Here is a 5,593-nt window from a genome sequence, read left to right on the forward strand (position 1 = left end):
TTGTATGCACTGTAGTTCCCCCCCCCTTCCTTTCCCCTCTGGGTGAGCCTAGAAAGTTGTAAACAGATCACAGCACACCAGATTGGTTGCCAAGTGGTCTGGCATGATACAAGCTGGTTATAATAATAATAATAAAGTTGGAACATGTTGACTTTTACATAGGGATCAAAGAGTGCAAGGAATAGCATTCTGCTGCTGCTCTAAGGGAAGCCTGACGCTCTCCTTAGGAGACAGGATCCTGGCTAGCTTTCCATGCCACTTCTGAAACCTGGAGATCACTCTGACATTCAAACTGTCCACCATATGCTGCCTCTTGCACGTGGCTCTTTCATCATTTGAACTTGATGGGGTAGCAGTATTCCAATATCTGAGGGGCTGCTGCAAATAAAAGGCCTTGCCCCAAAGTTGCCCACTGCCCTTTCCATCTCTTGCCTGCCTCTCCCCTTCGTTGTTGCTAATGCCACCAACCCATTTGGTACTCCAACAGCTCCGTGCTCGGGGAGCTTTGGAATGTTTTTGCTGGCAAGAGTTTTGACAGGTTACGTCGTTTTTAAAGCCCTCTTCAGATTCCAGGTTTTGATAAGGGATTTTGATGCCACCTTCCAGACTGACTCCGTGGGTATTTATGCTGGATTAGTGGTGGCTTTCTGCCTTCCCTCACCAAAGGAAAAAAGAGATGAAAAGCAGCGGGTTTATAAACTTCTTCTGAGTGGCAGAGAATTTAACTCTTCCTATAAAATCCGTTCAATGTCTTATTAATATTTTGCAGGGAGCAAGTTAGACATAAGGATCCAAGATAAAACCATGTATCCCTTTGCAGAACTGGGGATCCCCTAATGTAAGGGCACACAACTCACACATCTGTGTGCTTGGTGTTGCAGCAACTGGCGTTGTGACCTTCACAGCCAACACTCCAGATTTCTAGGATCCTTCTATGACTTTTTGTGATAGTGTTAAAACATGGTCTCCGTCACTGCAAGTACAGTATTTGCCTGGCAAGGCAGAATGGTTTTCGGAAGGCTGAACTGAGATGAACCAGCCCTCCGGCACCAGTGGGAAAAATTGAGCAACTGCCCAGCTGGCATATCATTTTTCAACACAATCTTATAACTGCATCTTTGTTTTCTTTCCACATCCGGTGACTTCCTTTGCAGAGAGTCCTCCTGCAATACGATGCCGCAAGGCCTCAAGCCCAATGCTGATTTGCATTTGTATGTTTGTTACGCGCAAAGACCACATAAAGCAGAGAGGGCACAAGTATGGTTACACGGCTGCTATGATCTGGATCCAATTTGTCTTCCTCTGTTCTTTGAGGCATGGAAAGACAAACTATATATCCCATGCTTCTCGGCCTTTTCCAATCCTCTTGCAATGCAGCGGAGATGAATTCTCTTCTAGCTCCAGCTTCCCTACAGCGAGATTCAGCTTTTGCATCTCTAGCCACAGTTTAGTTTAGTTTTGTAAGACTTTGCTCGTGAGAAAAGATAACTGGAAGAGGTGGCCCCCAGCACACTGGTTCCCAGCACCGGCATTGCTCGTTTTCTGTTACACAATCATTCTGGGAAGCCCCATTGGTTTTTTTTTTGTCACTGTGGAGTCCAGAACTTTCTGAGAAATTTCAACAGGTAAAACCAAGATCCCCGCCATCTCCAGAAAATTTCAGTTTGAAATACAGCAGGAAAGAACTGAAAGAAGTACAATTGATGGCCCAGCCAATAATCATATTACCCCGGAAATCTGTCAGACCTTTTCTCTAGTCCTGCATTCCACCATCAACCTGGACTTGAAACCCACACAAGCCCTCGGTTCCACTTGGTTGTGGTTTCCCACTCTAGGCAGTCCTTGACTTATCACAGTTCATTTAGTGGCCGTTCAAAGTTACGATGGCACTGAAAAATGTGACACGACCTTTTTTCACATTTACGACCTTGGCAGCATCCTCGTGGTCCCATGATCAAAATTCAGATGCTTGGCAGCTGACTCATATTTGCAGGGGTTGGACTAGAAGACCTCCAAAGTCCCTTCCAACATGATGATGATGATGATGGACAGTTGCAGTGTCCAGGGGTCAGGGGATTCCCGTTTGCGATCTTCTGACAAGCAAAATCAATGGGGAATCCAGATTCGCTTAACTAACTTCACTTAATAAATGGGGCAAAACTCACTTAACTGTCTCGCTTAGCAACAGAAGTTTTGGGCTCAGTTGTGGCCGTAAAGCGAGGACTACCTGTATTTAAGTGAACAGAGGCCAACCTAAGGCTCAATTTTCCATTTGGGACTCGGGTGTCTTTATTTTCTGTCCTTTTTTTTTTAACGTTTCAAACAGAATTTTTAATCTGCCTGGAAGGAGAACCAGGTGAAGGAGGAGGGGAGGAAAGATAGAAAAATATTGGGGTGGGGGGGGGGAAGGAATAGGCCTTGAGTGAATTACTTGCCTTCTAAATTAGCAACACTGCTGACATGTTGCTAAAAGGATCTGTCTTTGCCTCCCAACATAACATTTACGACATTCTATAGCTTGGGGGCATTTGGTGTGTTCTTGCTTACACTCTACTTACACACACATACACGGGGTTATTTCTTGTTCCTCCCAAAACTGTTTTTTTTTTAAAAGGCATTCCTTCCTTCCAGTGACATGTCAGAACACATGGTCCCTAAGAATGACTCAATTATAAGCGGAAAGCTACATCCTCACAAGCAAAACAAGGTGCTTGGAATTTAGCTGCAGTAGATTCCTCCAGGAAACTTTTTTGCAACCGGATAACTTGGTTGCCACTGATATCATAAAGCGGGAAATTAAGACCCAAATCCAGCCCTCAAGCATATTAAGAGGCCAGGTTAAACAAACTTTGAAGCCAGTAAATGACCACTCAGTGCTAATTGAGGAGGGAAGCCTTAGATTTCAAGCTAGAAGGTGGATATTTTGAAACCCTGAGAATCCTTCCATGGAAGACCTGCTTGGCGCCATCTTGCTCTTCATCCTCATCCAACTCAGGTCCGTTCAATCCAGCTTCATCCCAACTTAGCAGAAGCTAACAAACAACGAAGTCAACCAAAAGAAAGTCAGATCGGAGGGGGGGGGGGCTGAAAGGGTGAGCAGGGGTGAAAGAAGAGAAGCGTGCAATGTGAAAGCAGAGAAAAGACTACACTTGTTGGAAAAAGTAATCCACTTGGCCTATAATGTCAAACCAGCGTTCGCTAACCAGATGCAGCTTAGCCAATGTGTCCAGTGCTGGCCGAAAATTTGGAAGATATAATCTGGTCATATCTGGAAGTCACCAAATTAGGGGAAGCCTTAGGAGTTCGAAGCTGATTGTCCCGTACCAAAAATCTTACTACCATTTGTCTTTTTTTTTTTGCAGTTCTCTATTTAGCCACAAAAGGAATCAAATATTGTACTTAAAGATTCCTCAAAGTACAAGTAGAGCTATCTCTTCAAGGCAAGTCAACAGAGGCAAAATCTAAGATCAGTTCAGAACCCTGGTTAGCTCCCCACTGGCCTTTATTGACTGAGTTTGGGAGAGATGTTGGCTTGGGTTTAGCTGCTACACCAGACCATCGCGTGGTTTGCTTGGATTCTACATTCTGTGTTGTGCGAATCCAGCCATGGTGGTTTGTAAATCACGTTGAGGGCTCAGCACAATATCTGTGGCTTACTTAACAAATCATAGTTAAAACATGGCTTTGCATGGTGTCTGAGCTCAGCTGAAGACCTGAAGTTCTTATGGAGCAATGTAGTCATGGATGAACAACCAGTGATTTTTTTGATGTGCATATTATCTTAAATTTCAGAGCCCTTTGCAATTGGCCAGTTTGAAGACACCTGATCTAGCAGGTATTAACTCCTGATCATTTTTTCCTTTCTTCAGATTGGTGCAAAGGAAAGCTCTCCCACTTGTAACACACCAAGGTCACATGCTTACACATTTCAGGTACCTTTTATATTTTTTTGTTTTGTTTTTCTGCCAGACTTTGCCAACAATTAACATCCCAGTTTGTGATCTTTGGATTTGTGTCTATTTGGCCTTTATCTAACTGTTGTTGTAGTACTGTGTGCCATTGGGATCCTCTTTCAGATTTTTAATATATGGTATACAAATAACAAAAATAGCCTGGTGCCAAAGAGTTATTTACTAGGCTGGATTTAATTATCCTAAAAAAATCATTACTTCTGAAAGAAAAACAAAACAAATTATTTGGGGGGGAGAATCCAATTTTGAGGGAGGTTTGTGCTTTTTAAAGAGAGAAAAATCAGAAAGTGAGGAGGAAGGAGAGGAAAAAAACAATCTAAATTCATACTGTAGGCTCCAAATCTGGAGCAGGAAGGTGAAAAATCCACTAAGGCCAGCATAATTGGGTCCAAGCCCTTGGCTGGCCATCCAGAAGCTGGATGGATTTATGCCTTTGTGGGTGAAATTAATGAGCTCTTGATAGCCCAACTCCTTAGTGTGTTCTCTAACCAATTTAATTTGGTCAGAGCCACACAAAGGAGGCCAAAGTCTTAGATTTCATAAGGCTCCCTTCTGTCCTCCCGGCTTGGCTTTCGTTCGAGGCTAAAAGCTCCATTCCTTAGGAGGGCATTGTCTGACTTCACCGCCATTTCTACTGCCCTGTGTTGCCTCAGCTGAGCGTGATGCCCGAAGACAGCCTCCAAGCTACGGGACAGCCAAAACACCTGGCAACGTGGTGGGACTGTCTCTAGAATGCAGTTGAATTGGGGTCAAAGTCGAGTAAGACCCATTCTAATGTGGATGGCTGTGGACTTAACGGTTGAGCGGCTATCAGCGGCTGGCGGCAGAGATCTTTCCAGAATGAATTTTGCCCGGGAAAAGCGCCCAATGAATTTCTAAAGCAGAGATAAATGGTTTGGACCGGATGAATTTCTTCAGCTTTCGTAACAACAACAACAACAACAACAACAAAAAACCCACTGAGATTTAGAGTCATTCATGGGCAATGTTTTGGTGGAATTTTTCTAGAATTCTGTACTCTAAAGCAGCTTTGGTCCATAATTCATTGCTTTGACTTTTTAGGAGACTTCCATTAGAAAGCATATTTCACGGGGGTTAGGAACAGAGTTTATCTTCCTGCTGTTGGGCCTCTGCTCTTCTGCAGAGCCATTGTTGTATGCTTAGATCTTCCTGTTCCAGCTTCTGCTCCATAATGACAGAACGTGTGCTCACACACAGGCTTGGCCATATGCTGCATGGGCACACACCTGTGCTTGCAGGTGTATCTACAGCAAACTGGGATGGATTGATACATCCCTGCTCCAGATGCAGGCAAACACTCGGCTGAAGACTCGGCTCAAGTTAAGAATCGCAGTTGGATGCCATCCTTTGCCACTTCTGGAATGAAATTGTCAGCCTTGCAAGGTAGGCCAGAGCAGGAGCACCCCACTGTAAGGTTACATTGATGGAATCTGAAAGTGCCTCTCTCTTCCCTGTTCCTTCTCTGGGCTCAGCTGCCTCCTACTGTATTCCACAAGGTGTGGCTCTTCCCCCTGTCTCCCAAGGTCATATCCACAGACCGTTAGAGAAATCAGAGTGAGCAAGACCTTCCTTCTCCCTTTTCCCAGGGGGATTCAACTCCT

Source organism: Crotalus tigris, unplaced genomic scaffold (assembly GCF_016545835.1).
Source record: "Crotalus tigris isolate CLP2741 ecotype Arizona unplaced genomic scaffold, ASM1654583v1 scf7180000020588.15403103151:6194809, whole genome shotgun sequence".
Taxonomy (NCBI): Eukaryota; Metazoa; Chordata; class Lepidosauria; order Squamata; family Viperidae; genus Crotalus; species Crotalus tigris.